Source organism: Pleurodeles waltl, chromosome 7, assembly GCF_031143425.1.
Source record: "Pleurodeles waltl isolate 20211129_DDA chromosome 7, aPleWal1.hap1.20221129, whole genome shotgun sequence".
Classification (NCBI taxonomy): Eukaryota; Metazoa; Chordata; class Amphibia; order Caudata; family Salamandridae; genus Pleurodeles; species Pleurodeles waltl.
In genome coordinates, this window is record NC_090446.1 from 134,040,491 (window position 1) to 134,061,793 (window position 21,303).

Consider the following 21,303-nt stretch of genomic DNA (forward strand, 5'->3'; position numbering starts at 1 on the left):
GGCAGAACCAGGCCTTCCTTACCCAAAGGTCCATGTCGGCCTTGCATGGATCTCTGTCACTGCATCAGCTGCAGCAGCCGGATGCACTGGAGGTATCCTACTTCTAGGCGGAGTCTAGGAGGCCTTACACCATCAGGTTACGCTTATCAGTAAGCACGCAGGGGCTTGCAGCCTGCCCATTCCTCAACAGTGATAGGCTTTAATGTCACTCGGTTTCCTTGCTTGCTGTCCAGTGGTTTTCCTGGTTTCAGCCTGTCCGTCTTGTGTTGGTCTTCCGTGGAGCATGGTGCAGCTCCCTAGTTGACTCGATTCCATTGTTCCTTGCTCGCCTTTCCTTCTGTTTAAGCACGTCATTGCAGTGTTTTCCAGCCGTCTACCCAGCGTGCTTTTCTCCCACAGCCACGCTGCTCCCTCGCCCACGTGATCCTCTCCCCCACCTGGGATTGTGCTGCTCTTGCCTGTGGGCTTCCCCCCAGCTTCACGTGACTCCACATGTGTGTTCTCCCTTTGTCTCATGTTCTCTCCCTCATGCTGCATCCCCTCGTGCCACTTCCCCCCACTCCCTCCCAAACATGTTAATTCATCTTACATATAAAAACCAAGCACTTTACTACTTATTCATAGATCCATATTGAAGCAGTAAATAAAAAGACAAAAGCCATGTTCTTTAATAGGCACACGTTGATCACAGGTGTGTCTCTCTAAAGTGATGCAGGTGCCACGTCACGGTGCCGTCTTTAGTGTTTTTTTTAGTCAGGGTGCACAGCAGTCATGATGAGGACAGCATGGCTAAAAATACTGGCAAAGACAATAGGTCTCATAGGTGAGACCTTTTGGCTTTGACAATGCTTGTTTTTGACCCCACTCTGCATTCCTTCACTTTGTTTCTGAAACAAAACTCAAAGTAGATTTTTTTCCTTCGATCCTCCGAGACAAAAGCCCCGACAACGACTTTCCTCCCAGTGCTTCAGCGCCATTGAGTCTTTTCCATGCCCGTGACCTGGCCAGGGAAAGAAGGAGACTATTTCACCATCAGCCCGGCCGGCAATGCACAGCAGGACCAAGGGTTTCACCCGCGTAGGACTTCACCAACAAAACCCCAACACTTCTGCCATCTCTAAATGGGGCGCAGGAACCGGAAGGTTGGTAGATGGGGTATGGGTGTTATGCTTTTTTTTTTTTTTTTAAATGTCCCACATCCGTAACTGACCCACGTAAACTTGAGTGCAAGGCCAGATTCATGCTCCAATGCAAAATTATGATTTATTTTTTATTTTTTAACCAAAGGTTTTTCTATCTGTTTCCCACTATCAATAAGAAACGCTTGGAATCTATACGTGCTGCAAGACAATTCAACCTATAAATTAAAAGCAAAACCACGCTTTTAATGTGTCATGTTTATTAGAAAAATATAAAAATTAAGACCTAGACAACGGTCTATTTTATTTTCATGTAATAAATAGAAATTTAACACTAAAAAAGTGACCATGCAAGCGTCACAACATGTATTGACAGATCACTCAGAAGGTATAAGACCTACTTGGAGGTCAGAGGACGCAGATTCTATGACCTTTACAAAGATGTACAAGGAATATTAATGGCACATGGAATACGCACTTTCATACAGAAAGGCCATCTCAAGGGCTAAGCTATATACAAAAGCTACATATACATCACAAAACACCCCAACTCAAACACAACTGTCCTCTTAAATGGCAAGAACTTTGAGGGCATCAGGTTCAGAACTGGAAGTGGTCTAAGGCTGGGTGATCTGAGGCCATTCTTCAGCACCTCACAGTCCTTCATCTTCACAGTCACGTACTTCAGTGTTTGAGCTTTACATACCTGCACAAGGGTTGGGAGAAAAATAGGTGTTAGGGTGTGTCGGGGGAGGGACGGCAACAGCAAGCCAGAGGTAGCGCTACACTGACATTTAAGCACTGCTGTAGAACTCATGTTTCTCTTGAAACCCACCAGTCAAAAGGATGTGTCATTACAAGGAAAGGCAAATTACACACCTCTCCACACCATCATTCTTGTAGGTGGGAGCTGAACCTCCCAATGCCTCTTTGAAACTGGCTATGGGCTTCAACACATAAAAACTCAGCTCTTAACTTGCTTACCAGAGTATTTGGACCCGACTCATGAGCATCTCTCTCTCTCTCGCTCCCTCTTTTCCCTCCCCCCCTCCCCAAAGCTGAATCAGGAACTGCAACCTGTGGTGCACACCTTTCAATACAAGGCCAGCTGCACTGAGACAGCATGGTAAAGGGCTATGCATTGTACATATTGTGTGTGAGGATTATAGAGTGACTATGGAGCATGGAGTGCTATGTGGTACGCAAACAGGTTGGAAAGAGACCAAGACAGCAATATGACTTCCAGGACTCCTCCGAGGAATTCCTGAGGTCATATGAAGTGAACCACCCTTTTGGGTATGAGGTGACAAAAGGAGGCCCGCTTTAAAGTGTAGTAACAATCTTTGTCCCCATCCTCTCCATTCCTCCCAAAAGGAAGGAAGCAAAACATCTCAAGAGGTAGCTGAGAGAAGGAAGACTCCTTTTCTCTCTGTTTTGGGTCCTGGTCCCTGCAAATCAGGAATGATCCCAGTCCCACTCGGAGGCCGGTGTGCTCGGGACACACAGCTTGACATTGTCCAAGCCATAAAAGCTACTAGGTGGAGGGCAACCAGGTACTTTCACCCACGGGTATCATGCTTGCTATCATGGTGCTGCTGGTTCAGGGTCTTTCACCTGACAAGAGTCTGACCTTGTGGCACTTGTTACAAGTCTCCACCTTGGACTCTGATGATAGGGAAGTTCTTCAGAGTTCCATGGGAATTACCCTAGCCCTTGCCCCCAAGGTTTGAAGACAGTCTGTGGAGAGTTCCTCCCCCCGCCCCCCTCTGGCTTAGAACCATGTTGCTCTAGCACTTTGTGAAACCTGTTGACTAACCACTTGTCAGCCTACACTGCAAGTTTCTCTGGATCCCTGTCACACCAAACTTGTATTGCCTAAGTGGGGTAGAGAACTCCTTGAGTTGCTCTGTCAACATCAGCTAGGTAAGGGACTGGAACCCCTTCTTCCTCCAGTCCTCTCACCCACTCATCCCAACCACACAATACACCATGGATCCAAGTCGAACACTATCCACTCTTGCAGTTCAAGAATCTCTGGTTTCAGCGAAATCAGACCTTTGTTCATTCGGTCTCATCTGCCACAGGCATACTTCCAATGAAAACTGTCCCTCCTAATGGCATACACCCAATTAATGCAGCAGCGTTGGACACCTCATTTAAGGCCTGCACCTTACAAGCAACCTCAAAGCACGAAAAACGTTCCAATATCTTGACCTTCCAAAAGATCTCTTGGAACTTTGGCCACACCCTGGCCTGACCTGGATGTAGAGTCACTTAACCCAGATGAATTTGCCATTGTAAGTTTCTCTCTCGAGGCCCATCCTTTCCCTTTCCAGCTCTTTCCTTTTTCCTTCTGCTCTCTTCCCATTTTCCCAGTTTCTCCTCCCTTTCTGTTTCTCTTCCTGGGTCCATTCCTCCCATCTCTCCAACCTCCTCCTCTTGGTCCCAGTGAATTATTCCCCCCCCCCCCCCCCCTCAGCCTTAACCTTCTGAAGCACCAACTGAAAGCTCAGAGTCTAAGCTCACCTCAGCCAACTAAAGGGATTTACTCATGGAATAGGTGACAGTGGTACTATAGAAATGTGAGGCGATGTACACACCTGGAGCATTCTGGAAAATGCATTACAGGACACACTGTGTGTGTATATGGGATAGATCTTTCCTAAGTGGATCCTACATCCTGACTCCACATAGCTCTCTTCCTGGGCTCCTGCAATGGCTCCCTCCCCAGAGACAACTATAGCTTCATCGCTTTCAATAAGTATCTCAAAAAAGTCCTTAATAAAATTAGCAAATACCTCTCCATCCTTAATCCTGGGAATCCTCCAACCTCCACCCCTACATAAATCCTTAATCTAATCTATGGTCATGCTGCGGAGGTCTATTCCCAACCCTGTGTTTTCCATTGTCTAGGAGTGTCAACTTTGATCGTACAAAACAAGACTTATTTTACTACTGGCATAAATTGGAAATGGCCAATACCACACCTGTATCCAAGGCCCATGAACTATAGGCGCCCCATCGTTTCCTGACAACTGTCAGAATGCCATTAAGAGTGACCGGGAAGCAGGGATTACTGGGCCCAACCATGGGGGTTGAGGACTTTTACTGCGGATGTCCTGGGGCTTGACCTACTATGGATCCTGAACAAATGGGCCAAGTACCCTTTTCAGCACTTGCTTCAGTGGAAGTGTGGGTCAAGCAGTTTAAGGCTTCTCAGGGTGGTGGCTGGTAGGGGTGGGGAAGAAATGGAGGTAGGGGGATTTCTCTACGTTCCCTCCTCATGATTCTGCAGTTAGCCCTGGGCCTCCCAAAAAGGAAACCTGAGTCTTTCTTGTATTGTACCTTTCACAGTTACACATACACCCAGCACATGCATATGGCATACATGCTCTATATAGAACTACACCCATTATGTATTGTATCTCTCACATGCATAGATACAACCAAGCATATACATACAATATACATGCACTGCAGTTTTGCTTTATCCCTATATTGTACAATTCACAGGCACACGTACTCCTAGTACATGGTTATCACACACTGCGCAGAACTACAAACCAAATTGATGTAGGCCAAGAGTGAGCTACGCACACAGCAGCGGAACTTTAAATACGTGAGCCAGTAGGTGACTCAGGTAATAAGGACCATTCACTACTACTGATCCCTACACAGTTTACAGCCGCAACACTCTTGCTGCTTGATTCCAGGTAAGGCCGTAGCCTTATGCCATTCCGACGGTAGTGCCATGGCAGGGATGCACATCCATCACTTTGGGAGGGACTTTTCTGTTCCAACATCCACTTTAAAGTAAAGTGACAGTCTTTGCCCTCTTCCTCTTCGTTCCTCCCAAGAGGTATTAAGCCCAATAGATTGAGAGGTAGCAGAGTTAAGAAGACTTCTTTTATGTCTGTTTTGGGTTTCTCCATCAAATTCTCAGCTCAGCTTCACAGCAACAATTCCCACTGATAACTGAAGACAGACTGGCATGGCTGATCTGGGATGGATTAAAAAAAAAAAAAAAAATGCCCAAACTGCCCGAAACTGGCTGTAGAGTTGAAATTGTGGAATACACAATGTCAAAAAATTTGACATATGAATGCAACTGAAACCCTCAGTCAGAGTGGCAATATTCTCATTAACAGTGAAAGGACCCTTTCATCAAGGTGTGTGGGAATCACTTAAGCAGCAAGAGTCAGGGTCCTTCACTAGAGGGGTTCTTGCCTGTGGGGGATACCCAGAAAAGAACCATGTTAGTTTCTCCTTTCTTCAGGTAGTCTGCAGCAGCCCTGCCTGCCTGGAGGACAAACCTGCTGTGAAAAAGGGTGCTGAAGTGTGACCTGCAGCAAGATGCCATCTGTAAAAGGAACAAGAGCTATGCAGGGAAACAAACAGATTCGCTCACGTCTGGATTTCAGGAGTCTCCTAGAAGGTTGTGCTGGTCTCTGCAGCTTACCACCAGGAAAAGAAGAGAGCTATCCAATATCAAGAAGCCACCTTTTCAGAGCTGCAGAGGTGATAGGGTCCATCTTTTTGCTAGGCAACTAGAGTGAACAAGGCAGGAGTTCCTTGTTTAGCCCTCAGGTGAGAGATCACTTTTAACGGGAACATTCTGTCAGGATGCATGGTTTTCCAGTCAGGGTTAAGTGCGCATTGGGATGTAATTAGGGGTGTGCGGGGAGCACCGCTTCAATGGCGTAGCTAACTGAGTTTTTGGAACTCTGCACTCCGCTTGGAGTTATCCAAAAACTCTGTTAGTGGAACAGAGCTCACCAGGTGCACGCTGCAGCCGAGTTATGGGCTGCACAGTGCAAGCGCAGACAGTCTGCCCTTCCGCTGTGCAGCCCATAACTGGGCTGCAGTGCGCACCGGAGCAGATGAGAGCAAAGCAGCCGCTGAGACTCGTCGCCAGACGATGAGTAGAGAAGGGAACCCCTGGAAGATCCAGTTAAGTCCTTGTCTCTTCTTTCTTTTGTTATTGTTTGTGCACACTAGCCTGAATTCAAGGCAGTAGGCAGCGAAAGCTGCAGTTTCAGGCCTTTTGTGTACCAGCCTGTCCCATGTGTACTGCACAACAGGCCTGGCAGCTTTTGCTGCCTACTGCCCTGGCCTGAATTCAGGCCAGGGCAGTAGGCAGCAAAAGAAAGCTGCCGTTTCAGGCCTCTGGTGCACCAGCCAACCCCAGTGTGCACTGCCTATGGCCCTCCTGAATGCACCCGATCTCAGAAGCACTAAGCAGGGTCGAACCAGGCTGACCAGGCCCAACCCTGCTTAGTGCTTCAGAGATTGGGTGCATTCAGACTCCATGGGTCACGGAACTCCACCTCCGTGGAATTCCACTGATGTTTGTTTCCAACTCCACAGAATTCTGCGGAGTCTGACTCAGTGAACTCCACCCAGACCTAGATGTAATACTGCAAACCTGCTTGAGCAGAGTTCACTCCAAGAAAGTAAAGGCAGGCAGCGCTGACTGAATGTCGGCACCATGTGGTGAAAGTCTTCACGTTTACGGAGATCATTACAAAAAGGGGCTCAACAAGATAAGTACATTTAAATTCATGAACTTTTGTTTGGAGATACCAGCACCAATGGCTATAGATCTCCTTTGTGGCGGTGTCCTATCCTGGTAAATGTGCTACAATGTGGGTGTTTGTTTTATTAAAAAAATTAAAAATAAAAAAAATAATAATAATAAACACACACACACACACACACACACCACAAGATAGCCTGGAAGGAAGTTGGAAATTCACAAAATCATCTTTCGCAAATCAAGTCATGCTAGAAGACAACATACTTTGAACTATTTTAGTAAAAAAAACAACAAAAAAACGATGCAAGTGTATATATACAGAAATTGTTAAGTACAATTTCTCAAAGAAGCTCTGAATATTTGGGATATGTATACATAAATAGTGAAAAGTGCAACAGGAATCTGAATACTGAAGAATGTTAATTACGTTCAGCTGCACAGTCATGCCAGTTACGTTGCAATCCTTTCATAAGGAGGCAGAACACATTTATGAAGAAGAAAGTTAAATCATCAGGGTAGGTGAAGGGAAGCTTAACATTCGTGAGGCACTTAATCTTAATTTGCTTCAGTTTCAGAAAAATAATCTTCACTTCAAGAAAACAGAGTTGGGTATATAAAGATACGGGTAAGGCACATCCTATCTGCTTTTAGGGCCACACAGTCCGCTTCAATGACAGACTATTAAAGCGGTCTCATTTATCGTTCGATGCCCCGCTTTACCTGCAGATGCCATTGCTCGGGTGAGTGACCAGCCCTGGTGCTGATATCCAGTGTTGGTTTTCTCTCGCATCCCATTCATCTTGTCACCATTAGCTTACACATTCATTCAGTGTGGGGGTGGTTATGGATGTGGCGAGAGGTGGAAGAATGCCTCGCTCCCGTTGGATCAAGAGAAAACGTTAGTGCTTTCTGTATCCTTTATTTTCTCAGGTCTGGACAAATGTATTGTGTATCCCTCGGGTAGGGACACATTGTTAAAGTTTAAATGCATTAATTACCTGGAGATTGTTCAAGGTCTCTTTAGGCAGATACCTTAAGTTACTGTTTCAAAAGTGTTGAGGTCTGTCGATGTAATAACAATCAACAAGAAAGGGTTGCACCACTTTATAGTGCTTTCACGTTTGTAAAAGCAGACCTCCAGAGTATGTAGGCCTAACTTTATGGATCTTTAACAACATCATGATGGAAATAAACATTCTTTTCAGCACCCATCTTTTTCCACTCTAAATTTGCTGTATGCAACAAAGCATATTCCAATTTTTCGCACTGCAACAATGTAAAAAAACAAACATTTTCTTGAACTTAATTCGACCCTTGTTAACGCTGCTCTGAATGATGTTCATATGAGCCTCTCTACAAGTGTGTTATTTGCAAAACTTACTGATACTCAATCAGGGTATAAAGTATTCAATTAATAATCTTCTTCGAAACCTTGGGAGAACCCCACCACACCAACTACAGAGAAATATTTGCCATTTTCTGAGAGCAGATGCTTTAAAATGATGGCAGAAGACCATATCGTTCACAATAGCTGATGCATATTGATCTATAAATGTTAGGAAAGTGAGGCCCTTAGCCCAGAGGCAAGCTTGGGACTGCACGGTTTACTACATCACATAAACAAAAACACATTACACATGAAAGATATTACGCATATAAAGCAAAACCATACCCCCTCAGGGCACCCTGGGGCTAGGATAGTCTTAACGGTGAAAACGGAGTGCCCGTCAAAGACAAAACCTTAACAGAAAACAGATGTTGTAAGAGCATTCCTGATGCTAGTGTCTGATAGAATACAATACCTTTCAAATTCTAGGAAACTATTTCATAGGCATGGGCTGCGCACAGCTAACGCTCTACCTCCGAGCCTGGATCTAGTAAATTTAGCAACTGAATACAGAGTACATTTCGATCAGAGACTTAATTTCGATCCATAATGCAAAAAAAAAAGAAAAAAAGAAAAAAAAAAAAAAACACAAGCAGCCAATTGGGAGACTTCGAATCGGTAAAAGACCCTATACAAAAGACACCATGACTTGAACTGAATCTGTTGTTTGATTGGTAGCCAGTACAGACTCCGATGTGCTGCTGAGGCGGAGTCCACTTTCCAAAGTCCCAAGAGGACTCTTACTGCATAGTTTTGAATCCGGGGCACGTTTCCATGCTGAATTTGGGAGGCCTGTATGTAGAAGGTTGATTGGCTACATGAGGAAATGACCAGTTTGTGCAGGTTCTTTGGCAGAAACACCAAAGCCTTTTTCAGACTCGTTAATTGATAGTAATGCGAGGATGGGAGCTCTTTAATATGAGGGAGCCTGAACAGTTGAGCAGCCAAAAGAATCTACCAAGATTTCAGTTTTCAGGCCTGAGTATCTAAACGGCATTAGGGCAACTGCTTGGCCATGCCTATGGGACTTTCAGTAGGCAGATTACTAACTGTGTGTCAGCACAGGGGGCACAACACCGCCACATGCCCTGATCAAGTCCATCAGGGGTTGGATGTAGAGATTAAAAAGGAAAGCCAAGAGGGCTGACCCTTGTGGCACACCACACGTGATGACTTGTTCCTGAGAACGATGAGGATGGTAGGACGAGCACCCAAATATGTCCCTTCAGAAAGGACTTGTACCATGATAGCACCTGCCCTGTAATTCTGCAGCCTTCAATGAAGACCAAAAGGCAGTGAAGGTCCACTCTATCAAAGTCTGCGGCGAGATTTAAAACCACACTGCCACTGTAACTTCCTGATCGGACTTCCCGCATAATAAGGGCAAGTGCCTCTGACCGCTCTAAATCTTAATTGGCAGTGAGTCAGGAGTGAGTCAGGAGATTTTAAGCTCCAGCTATGCCAATAGCTGCTCAGGCACAACTATCTACTTTAGTTCTCAAATTCTTCGAGCATAGCACATCTTACTTGATGAGGGTAAAGTGTGGAAGGGAACTGGCAGCATTCCGGACCAGATCAGTGGAGCCCGACAGACGGGGCAGATGAGCTCGTCTTTGGTGCACGCGCTGCACAGTCGCAGAGAGTGCTTCTTCACCCTGGCCTTGTCTGCACATGCTATATGTGCTTGACACAGCTTAGCCGCTAACCATTCAAAATGGCATCTGCTAAGGAGCCGTATCCTTCCCTCCGCGCCAAAACAAGTCTAAGCAGAACATGAAAGTAATTAAAACGAACGTTAAAATAAAAAAAAAACGCTCCAAATAAAACACTATCAAAGCGAAATATAAAGGGCGCGACACAAGAATCAAACTGAAACTAGGATAAGGTTGAAGAAAAAAAAAAAAGCCACAGTAAAAACCTTAACATTACTCACAAGCTGATTGAACATCTCAATCTACTCAGAGATACCCATTAAGAGCACATATAACAAGCACTGGCAAAGCAAATAGGGACTAGCCTCTGCAGACATATTGGCTTTGCAAATGCGTTTTGCCGATGCTGTTCTGCAAAAATGCACTACGGTGTATGCATGCATTAGTCATCCCGCAAGTGCACTTACGCATCATGATGCTAAAGTGGCATAGTGGAATGAAGTACGTACAAGCACAGGTCAAGATTATGTAGTGCTCGGAGATCAGACGCCAATATAAGCATAGGAAATAAAAATAACTAAAATTACATGTGGGCAAAACAGTGTGTCCCTAAAGGAGTAGCTCTTGTCCAGCAGACCTTATTTATATTTAAAAAAAAAAAAAAAAGGCACAATGGGCCTGGCGGGGCTACACGCTGAATAAAGTAAGGATTGGAAGGGCAGGGTGGTGTAGGAGTGGGCAAGATCGCCAAATCGAGCAGCAAAAGCAATAGTAACAAGGAAGGGGTGAGAACAAGAGTATGTGGGGGGGGGGGGGAAGGGTTTAAATTAAAGAAGAAGATAACCAAAAAAAAAAAAAAATGGAGCGGAGCAACAAGTAAGTATTGGGGGGTGGAGGGTAAGGAGGGAGGCACAGATGAGGAGCAAAGAAGCTCATAGAAAAAAATGGAAGAACACACTTGCCTTCCTGTGGAGTGCAAAGCGAAAGAAAAAAGTTCCCTCACCGTGAGCTGAGGAAGGATACAAATCATTAAATGAAAAGGATGGTAAAGAAGCTATTCTTAAAGGGAGGACAAACACAAGGGAAGCGATCGAATAAAAGCAAAGTGAGAATAACAAGAAACCAAGCAAATGACAAGCAGTGTGCTGACCCTCAAGCCCACCAAGAACTGGTACTGTCCACAATAGGTCTTTAAGGAAGTCTTAAAAAAAAAAAAAAAAAAAAAGGAAGGAATGAATACACAGATAATTTGAAAAATAAAATAACTTGAATAAGAAACTAATGCTCCGCAGAGTCTGTCTGCTGTCTGAAATGGCCACCTCAACATAGAGCTCCAATACTCGAGGGGAGAAGGATTACCCAAACAGCTGTAAAAAAGCCTCCTTGGAGCCAGAATGAAAGGCAAGATAAATGTGATTACAGGGACATAACTCTGAAGTTATTTCCCAAGTGAGAGATGACAGTTAAAACAGAGTTCTTAACTGAAGCCTGGCTACAAATCACCTGAACACTGGCCCCTCAGCTGAGCAAAGAACAACACTTTCTGTCAGAAAACAGAGTCAGCTGCTGAAGAGATAAGGGGCTCTCTTTGTGTTTAAACTGGGAGGCTGCACCAGGGAAATTAAATTACCGTTGGTCTCTGGTTGAACTCTCCACACAGTACAGGGAAAGCCACTGACAACTCTCAACTCCGAGGTATTTTCTCTTCCTTTAACTGTTCAGAGTACATTACCTGAATATGTGAGCACAGGAATTTCTTGTCAGCAGAGTGTGGAGCAAATGCAGTTCGGAAAGTGAGTGTTGTACACAATTTCTGCAGCTGAGAGTCTGGGAAAGTTAATCATTCTGTCAGGAAATATAGCCAGTTTAACAGAAAAGTGGAATTCCCTTTCTTGACAGTTTAAAGACTGCTGTACGGGAAACATATGAACTTTCACTTCGGAGGTATTGCTCTTCATTTGACAGTTTAGAGCCTGCTACGCAATTAAGTAAGTGCTGGAATTCCTATCAGCAGGGTGTAAAGCGAATTTGGATAGGCAGGCAAAAGATGGGAGCTATTTTTGAAGCACTGGTTTTCAGGGACACCTGTCTGAAAGCATTCAGTCATTCTTTAAAATTCTAGAAGTCTAGGGAAAAGACTAATTCTGTCAGGAAACACGTCCAGCTGCTGATGAGAAGTAAAAAGGCTGCTGTAAAAGAAGTATATGAGAACTCTCAACTCTGAGGCATTTCTTCACTTAACTATTCAGATTCCATTACAGGATTATGTAAGTGCAGGAATTTCTTGTCTCCAGGTGTGTGGCGTAAATACAGTTTGGCAAGTGAGTGCTGTACACCGTTCCTACGGCTGAGAGAGTTTGTGAAAATTACTCATTCTATCAGGAAACAGACAGTTTCTGAAGAGATGTGAAATTCCTTTCCTTGACTGTCAAAAGGCTGCTGTATGAGAAAAATATGAACTTTCACTTCTGAGGTATTGCTCTAAATTTGACAATTCAGACTACTACAAAATTAAGTAAACGCTGGAATGCCTATCAGCAGAGGCGGTAAAGTGAATTTGGATAGGCAGGAGAAAACTGCCTGATGCACTGCTTTTCAGCGACTCTTGAAAACATATAGCCATAATTTTAAAATCCCAGATGTCTGTCAACATTTACTGGGGTTAATATATACCTACTTTGTGACTCGATTGGATACCATGTATAATTACTAAGCTGTACTTATTTATTGTCTTCTCGAACATTAAAGTATAACAGTACGGCCAGTGGCAAATCTAACAGAAAGCCTTTGTTTTACACAAATAGTAGGGAACCCTGTACCTCCAGGCACTTCTACTATTGTCCCACAAGACATTGTTTCTAAGGACCTTATTTTAAAAGGTATGTCTGCCGTGGGGCAAAGATGGGGATCTATGGATGTCCAAATTCCAGATCCCGCAACAGAAATTAAGATATTACAGATGGATCTAAACTCTTTTCATAGCAAAGTGGAAATTGTAGATAAAAGAACCACCTTTTTGGAAGAGAAATTAGATAATGCGGAGTACTGGGGCCCGGAGTTCTGGCATCTAAAACAAAAAGTTATAGATTTGAAAGACGGGGCCCGAAGAAATAACATTTGTTTTTATGGAATTCCAGAAAAAATGGAAGCCAATAATGATGTGAAGAACTTGCTACTAACATTAATACCGCGGCTAATGAACATATCTTTTGACCATCCCCTTGAGTTGCAGAGCTCACAGAATTCGATCAAGAACTTAATCTCTTGAATATAGACCTATACAGATTATAGCATTTCTCTTACGTCATGCACAGGTCCGCCAAATATTAACAGCTGCTCGTAAACATGGTCTGTATGACTTGGAAGGCCATAAAGTATTTATTGCTGCAGACTTCTCCACTGAAACCAATGCCAAACGAAAAGCGTTTCTGCAACTTAGGCCAAGACTTCGTAAATGGGATATCAAATATGGTCTTTTAGAACCTGCCACAATGTGGATCACAATGGATGGGAAATCAAGGGATTACACAGAGCCTGAGGATCTGGTATGCTTCCTGGGTAGTTTGGATGATCAACATATGGACTCATCACCACCAACCCTGAACAAAACATCTATGAATAGTCCGCTTCAATTACAGAATGATCCACAAACCTGTAGATTATACGTCCGTACCTTTAAGAAACAGTTTGACAGAGAGAAACCAGTCCACTGCATAGAGGTACTCACAGGAAAATTCCAGAGACAAATTGAGATCAACTCTAAAGTCATCCACATCTTTTGATAAAGTAACTGATGCTCAACCTTCCACTATCACTTCTTCCAGCTAGAGGAAGCTATTTATACATGCTATGTATTAATATAATGTTATTACTGTTTTACTGCAGTTATTCATTCTGATGGATATAATTCATTCCTTTCCTCATATATTGTTATCAATAACCATGTACATTTCACACTGTATTTGTATATGCAGATTTTCTCTTGTATAGACTTTATAACTCAATGTAATGGTTATCGTTATAATCTATTTACCATGAGTAGTTTTCCTTTCCTCCCCTGCAGAGTCTGGGTCTCGAATTGAGGTTTAGACCCACCGATGAAAGATACATATTCTTTGATCTGCAGTGTTCTTTTACATCCTAGCACTTAGAACGGCGTACTTACACCATTTAGAGTTTAGTGATAACAATATTTTATGATTATAGTTCCACATATTGGTTTCAGGTTTACTATATTCCAGATAGTTTGGGTTTTTCCCCCCTCCAATAATTTCCCATTATTACATTACCATATAATATATCGATTTCCTTTCCCCATTTTCAGCATTTTTAATCAGTTTCACACAGTACAAATATACTCTAACATTTCCAATCAGCATCATGACAAGTCTTATGCAAATTGTCTCTATTAATGTAAATGGCTTTACTAATTACATTAAAAGGAAGAAAATGATTTCCTATTTAGCCTCCAAACATATTGGCATTGCTCTCATCCAGGAGACTCAGAAACATTAAAACGAGATTGGGTAGGCCAGATTCTTTACAGCTGCACATCCCCTTCTCAAGTATCAGGAGATACTACATCCCACACTACTACTAGGAAAAGTGGTGTAGCCATTCTAATACAGAAAACACTGCAATTCCAAATACTACAGTTATATTCAGATGAGGATGGTAGATTTGTTTTAGCCAAGCTTAAAGGTGGAAATAATATATTAGAAGTGGGTTCCATTTATGCCCCTGTTCTGGACTAAAGCTCCCTTTTCCTTCATCTACATAGAATTCTAGCAGAAATGGGAATTTCCAGAATAGTTTTGGGAGGAGATTGGAATCTTGCTCCAGATGTGATCTTAGACAGAACGGGTCCCCTGGACACAACTCATGATAGAGATAGAGCCATACTGGAAGACAGAGAAGATCATGGTTTGATCAATATCTGGCATTTACTACATCCATCAGATAAGGGGTTTACATATCACTCGACAGTACATGATTCCTTTTCTAGAATAGATTACTTCCTTATTTCACATTTTATTACACCACAAGTACTAGATTGTGATATTTTAGAAATTGTACTGTCAGATCACGCTCGTATAATTCTCCTACTTGATTGGGGTCTGAAACGCACTTGTAGGAAACCATGGCGATTAAACATCTCTCGCTACAAACCGCTATTAGCAGAAAAGTCACAATTACAATCACATTTGACTACTTATATGAAAGATAACAAAGGCTCAGTTTCTTCTCCACAAATCTTATGGGCAGCCGCAAAAGCCACTTGTGATTTACAGATTGCAAGATAATGTTGGGATTTTCAGCCAAATTTGGAAACCCTTTCAAGCTAATACATATTCTGGTAATATTCATACGTTTTCTCCTTCTTTGTCTCTTATTCTTAGGACAATTTTATTATTGTTTAGAGTCATGCTATTATTAACCCCTTAGCTGCTGGGCCTTCCCCCCTCCCCCAGTGCGGAGGCCTTTTTTTGGCTATTTGGGGTAGTTCGGGCTTAGGCCTTCATAACATTTTGACCACATAAGCTAACGACGCCAAATTTGCGTCCTTTTTTTCCAACATCCTAGGGATTCTAATGATACCCAGAGTTTGTGGTTTCCCCTGGAGGAGACCAAGAAAATAGCCACAATACAGTGAAAAGTTAGTTTTTTCCAAAAAAATTGGAAAAAAGGGCTGCCGAAGAAGGTTTTTTTCCTGAAAATGCAATCAACAAAGGGTTTCTGGTGTTGAAATCACTATCTTCCCACCTTTCAGGAATGGGCAGACTTGAGTCAGAAAACCACATTTTTGGCATTTTACTGGGACATACCCCATTTTTACTATTTTTGGTGCTTTCAGCCTCCTTCCAGTTAGTGACAGGAATGGGTGTGAAACCAATGCTGGATCCCGGAATGCTAAACATTTCTGAAAACTAGACAAAATTCTGAATTCAGCAAGGGGTCATTTGTGTAGATCCTACAAGGTTTTCCTACAGAAAATAACAGCTGAAATAAAAAAAATATTGAAATTGAGCTGAAAACAACAGCCATTTTTCTTTGTAACTTTTTCCTGCGATGTCAGATTTCCAAAAGCAATATACCGTTTTGTCTGCTGGACTCTTCTGGTTGCGGGGATATAAAGGGCTTGTATGTTCATCAAGAACCCTAGGTACCCAGAGCCAATAAATGAGCTGCACCCTGCAGTTGGTTTTCATTCTATACTGGGTATACAGCAATTCATTTGCTGAAATATGAAGAGTGAAAAATAGGTATCAAGAAAACCTTTGCATTTCTAAAATCGGCTCAAGATAAGGTTTTGAGGAGCAGTAGTTATTTGCACATCTCTGAATTCCGGGGTGCCCATACTAGCATGTGAATTGCAGGGTATTTCTCAAATAGACCTCTTTTTTACACACTCTCTTATATTTGGAAGGAAAAAATGTAGAGAAAGATAAGGGGCAATAACACTTGTTTTGCTATTCTATGTTCCCCCAAGTCTCCCTATAAAAAGGATACCTCACTTGTGTGGGTAGGCCTAGCGCCCGCAACAGGAAATGCCCCAAAACACAACGTGGACACATCCCATTTTTTTTTTTACAGAAAACAGAGCTGTTTTTTGCAAAGTGCCTACCTGCAGATTTTGGCCTCTAGCTTAGCCGGTACCTAGGGAAACCTACCAACCCTATGCATTTTTGAAAACTAGAGACCTAGGGGAATCCAAGATGGGGTGACTTGTGGGGCTCTGACCAGGTTCTGTTACCCAGAATCCTTTGCAAACCTCAAAAAGTGGCTAAAAAAACAAGTTTTCCTCACATTATGGTGACAGAAAGTTCTGGAATCTGAGAGGAACCACAAATTTCCTTCCACCCAGAGTTCCCCCAAGTCTCCTGATAAAAATGATACCTCACTTGTGTGGGTAGGCCTAGCGCCCGCGACAGGAAATGCCCCAAAACACAACGTGGACACATCAAATTGTTTCATAGAAAACAGTGCCTACCTGAGGATTTTGGCCTATAGCTCATCCGGCACCTGGGGAAACCTAGCAAACCAGCGCATTTTTGAAAACTAGAAACCCAGGGGAATCCAAGATGAGATGACTTGTGGGGCTCTGACCAGGTTCTGTTACCCAGAATCCTTTGCAAACCTCAAAATGTGGCTAAAATAACATGTTTTCCTCACATTTCGGTGACAGAAAGTTCTGGAATCTGAGAGGAGCCACAAATTTCCTTCCACCCAGCGTTCCCCCAAGTCTCCCGATAAATATGATACCTCACTTGTGTGGGTAGGCTTGGTGCCCGCGACAGGAATAGATCACACAATGGTCAATGTTGGTCCTTACGTGAGGCAGCTGTTGACCCTGGGGTGATCCATTCCTGACGCAGGCACTAGGTGTAGGCACTCAAGTGGGGTAGTGTTTTTATCAGGACAGGTGAGAAGTCACTGGGTGGTAGGAATTTTGTGGATCCCAGCATATTCCTGTAGTTTGTGTGACAGAAATGCGAGAAAAATAGAGTTTTTATTCAACTTTTCAGCTTTGCAGGGTATTCTGGGTAAGAAAACTTCGGGGCATTCACACAAGTCACACCTCTGTGGACTCCCCCGAATGTCTAGTTTCCAGAAATGTTTGGGTTTAGTGTGTTTCTCTATATGGCCACCGAATCCAGGGCCAAAAACACAGGTGCCTGCCTTACAAAACCAGTTTGTTTTGCCATAGATAATTTTGATGTCTCCACAATACAATTTGGGTGGTGGAATTTGGGGCTGAACTAAATTGGGGAGCTCCCAAAAGAGTACTCTCTCTCTCTGCTTGCCGCCGCATTCACCTGCTCTCTGGGTTGGGCTAACCCACCATTACCCAGTTGCACAAACAGCTTGCGAAGAGACAGCAGGACTGTCCTCATCACCTCCCTCATAATGTACTGGAAGAGGAGTTATCGAACGGGACTCCTCCGATTGAAAAATCACTCAGGTATTGATCTCTGTATAATATAATGTTTCTTCTACTTAGAAATCTGAGAAGTTAATATTTCATAATATTTTCCTATGTGGCCATAATTGGATTTATTGTTTCTCTTTCAAACACATTGTTTATATATTGACATGTACTTCTCAGTGAACATATATAAAAAATAAGAAATACAAATAAATAAAAAAACTAATGCTCCAATTATCCAGGATAATACCTGATCACTCAAGTTGTGAGCAGTTATGGAAATGCTAGCTAAATGAAATTCATTATTGCAGAATGACCTACTGGTGTGAAATGATGAGGGAAGAGTTTCACAAACAAGGAGCTTGCTGGAGTGTCTAGGTTTTGGAATCTCCAACACAATCAAAGATTTCCTAAGAGTCAACCTCTCACTAATGCCTTGTATTCCCCAGGAAAGTGCCTGGAAAATGACTGAATCCAATTTACACAGTGCACAGAAAAGTAACAGAAAACAGCATTAAGGGAACAGTTGCATAACAATTGAATAAAATACCTGCTTGTCCATGGGACAAGTTGCTTCATAAATCTACTTCTCCTGTAAAACAAAAAAGAATCTCCTTGTCCCTTTGGTGACATGTTGTGCGTCGACAAACGATGGCAGCAGTCTCATTATGTAAGAGCTCGGATAATAAGGCTTTCTTATTATGCCAGGGCTAATACTGTAGTACGGTTTGAATACTAGCAATTTTAAGCCCTATTATAGCAATTTCCTTATTTTGCCACCTTTCCACAGATCTACATACTGGGGCTGGAGGAAGCAGCAAGCAATAATTCCAGGGGTGGAATGCGAGAGTCTGTGCAAACCTACTAAAATGCACGTTTTAAGGGTTTTCACCAGCTCTTCTCTAATCTTTTCCCACATTGAGAATAGTCGGAAATTTACTCCTGACAAGGGCCAAAGCAGATGTTTTTCCAGGGTTGGGAAAAAGTGGTTAGAGAGAAAGTAAACTTGTAAACGCTCAACAGATTTTCACATGAGCAAATCTATACATGCATATCTGCTCATGTTAAAATACAGTTCACAAATATGTTGTAGGAGTACTATTGTCTGGTCTACTTCTGTAAATTCTTGTGAATTCATGAAAGCCACTAATGCAAAGGCATATCACGGGTGCTCTTTTTTTAACTTTAAGCTTTGGGCACACAATTAGGTATGGCGTTAACCAAGACATTTTGTTTTTATTAAAATTATTTTTCTCTCTATCCATCAATCGGCTGGCTTTACCGTCAGTGATACCATTCTGCTCTTCCAAAAGGAGCATATTGGCACACAAAGTCGTTTTGTTCAGTGCCAGGAACTACTGTGCCAATGTGTGCTTTTTTGGGAACAGTTGTTTTGCTTTTTGCCAATGTTTGTTACAATGGCAAGGGCCTGGCAGCTCCCACAATGATAAAGTGTTACAAAAGCAATGTCTAAACAAGGCACTCGTTGACAAAACCAAAAGACTAACCACCAATGTCGCATCAGTTCGCTTTGCAAGTTTGGGTTTATTTTCATGTTTCTATAATCTTGTTGAAAATTGTTGCACTGAGTTTCCATTATGAATATTATTTGGAAATACTTGCATGCATCAACCCAGTTTACTCAAAGTAATAGTATCTAAAATTTCATAGTCATTTAGAAAAACGTTTTTTTCCCCTACTTGCATTTTTTTTTTTTTTTTTTAAGATTTTATTTTAAAAGCAAAGAATCATCAATCTTGCATTCAAGCTTCTGCAAACATTTGCATCTAATCAGAGCATTCTGGGAGTATTATACAGAGCCTCATATTGCTAAACTCTTCAAATGTGTGTACACACATTTTTTCACTGCAACCACTATCAGTAGTGCAGTGTGACTTTACAATGTTTATTTAGATTGCTCACCCTAATATTCAAGGCTCGCATTAATGAACCATAAATACAAGTTCGAACAGCATTAACATATGGACACAAATATTACCTCAACTGCAGACAGTTCCCTTCCCTTTAATCTGTGCTGCAGGAGGTTAGGCCTACTTGTCCCAAGGACAAAATAAACATGAAAACCTGTTGTCCTTGACCACAAACAATATGCCCTGGGTGTTGAGCTACGGGAACACCCCTGCTAGAAGCTGGATGACTTAATGTTTCTACAAAGCAAAAGAAGCTAAAGAGAAAAGTAAGACAATTTTATAACAAGAATGGTCATTAAAGTGTGAACCTGGAAAAAAAGTTGAATGTTGAGCAGTAGAAGCTAAAGTGGTAGAAATACTAAAAGAAGACAGAACCTAATGCGAAGGCAAAACTGGAAGCACACATGGGTTTGATATGAATAGAGTTCTGTTATCACGTGAAGATACAAGTTGCCCTCAAAACGGATACAGACCATCAGATGGAAGCTCTGTCCACAAAAATCATTCTAAATTAGGATTGGAGTATGATTAGCATACCGATTATCTCATCAAGTTTCCAACCCCTCAATAAGCTCTGGGTAGGTGTTGGGGGGGGGGGGGGGGGGGGGGGGGGAAGAAACACAGCAACAAAAAAAAAAAAAAAAAACTGTTCTCTAAGAGATATTCAAGATGTTGTCAAAAGCCACTCCAAGATCTAGTGAGATTTCCCAAACAGAAAACTCATGACATCATTTACCACCTGAATGGTGATAACCAAACAGAAGTAGGTAAACCAGTTAATATGGATGAATAAGACTACAAGACAATAAATGGGAAATAAAATATTTACCAGTGAAGGACACAATGGTGATCAAGAGAACTTGAAAAAAAGAGCCCAGTAAGGACTTCTCCAGTCTGCGCATAACAGAAGTTCACCCAAAGGCACACTAAGGTGCAAAAACACTTATACAAGACTAGCTAATGGAAAAAAGAGTAGAGACACCGGAAACAGGTGAATGGAAAGAAAATGCAATATACATAGTTTACACCAGCAGATCATCATCTAGAAATAAGACCAAAGAGATGACAATGACATAAGGGGGACAATATGAGATGTGTGAAGCTTGTTACACAAACTACTAAATTAGAGAAAGAGGTAAAATAGTTTCAAAAACCAACTGTACCCTTCCCAAAGAAGGGCTATTACAGTGACAATTTCTATTCAAAGTAAAAAAAATATATAATGCGAAAATAAAGTACAAAAAGTATAGCTCACTAAACAAGATGACCACTTCTGGTTTGAAAGAAAGACATGGCACAACACAGGGGTGTGCAGCGACACAGTAATCCCCACTTATGTTGAGTACTGGTTTAAATTGTTGAACAATACAGCCTATAGTAAGCCAGGCCTACAAAGAACACAAGCCCTCCACCTGCACAGGATGGTCACACCTCAGACCAGAATAACCTTTAGGTATCAGAAAATCCAACATGATGGCTGAGCTAGGTTGCAGACAGGATTGAGTAAAAGTAAATCTGTATAATGAAAAATTTGATGGCATGCTGAGCATTGAGCAAGAGATGGCAAAAATACTTTAAGCTTATTTGAAACCAGAGTAGGAGAGCTTTCCCTCTTTAGATACATGTTACCTATGTGCATGTGTAAATTTATGTGTGTTATCACATCTCCCACTTAAGGCCTCAGACTGGTGCAAGTAGACCCAGATATTAAGGGCCCGTCATTACTGATGT

The 21,303-nt window shown here is 42.3% G+C and overlaps 1 protein-coding gene across 1 annotated transcript in view; it reads right to left on the reverse strand.

The window, feature by feature from the left end:
• Nucleotides 1-1,388: 1,388 nt before the first annotated feature.
• Nucleotides 1,389-21,303, reverse strand: part of LOC138303869 (targeting protein for Xklp2-B-like) — a 77,670-nt gene continuing 57,755 nt past the window's right edge. Inside the window, exon 17 of the mRNA XM_069243369.1 lies at nt 1,389-1,845. The gene's annotated coding sequence lies outside the window, so the exon portion shown is untranslated. The remainder of the gene's footprint in view (nt 1,846-21,303) is intronic.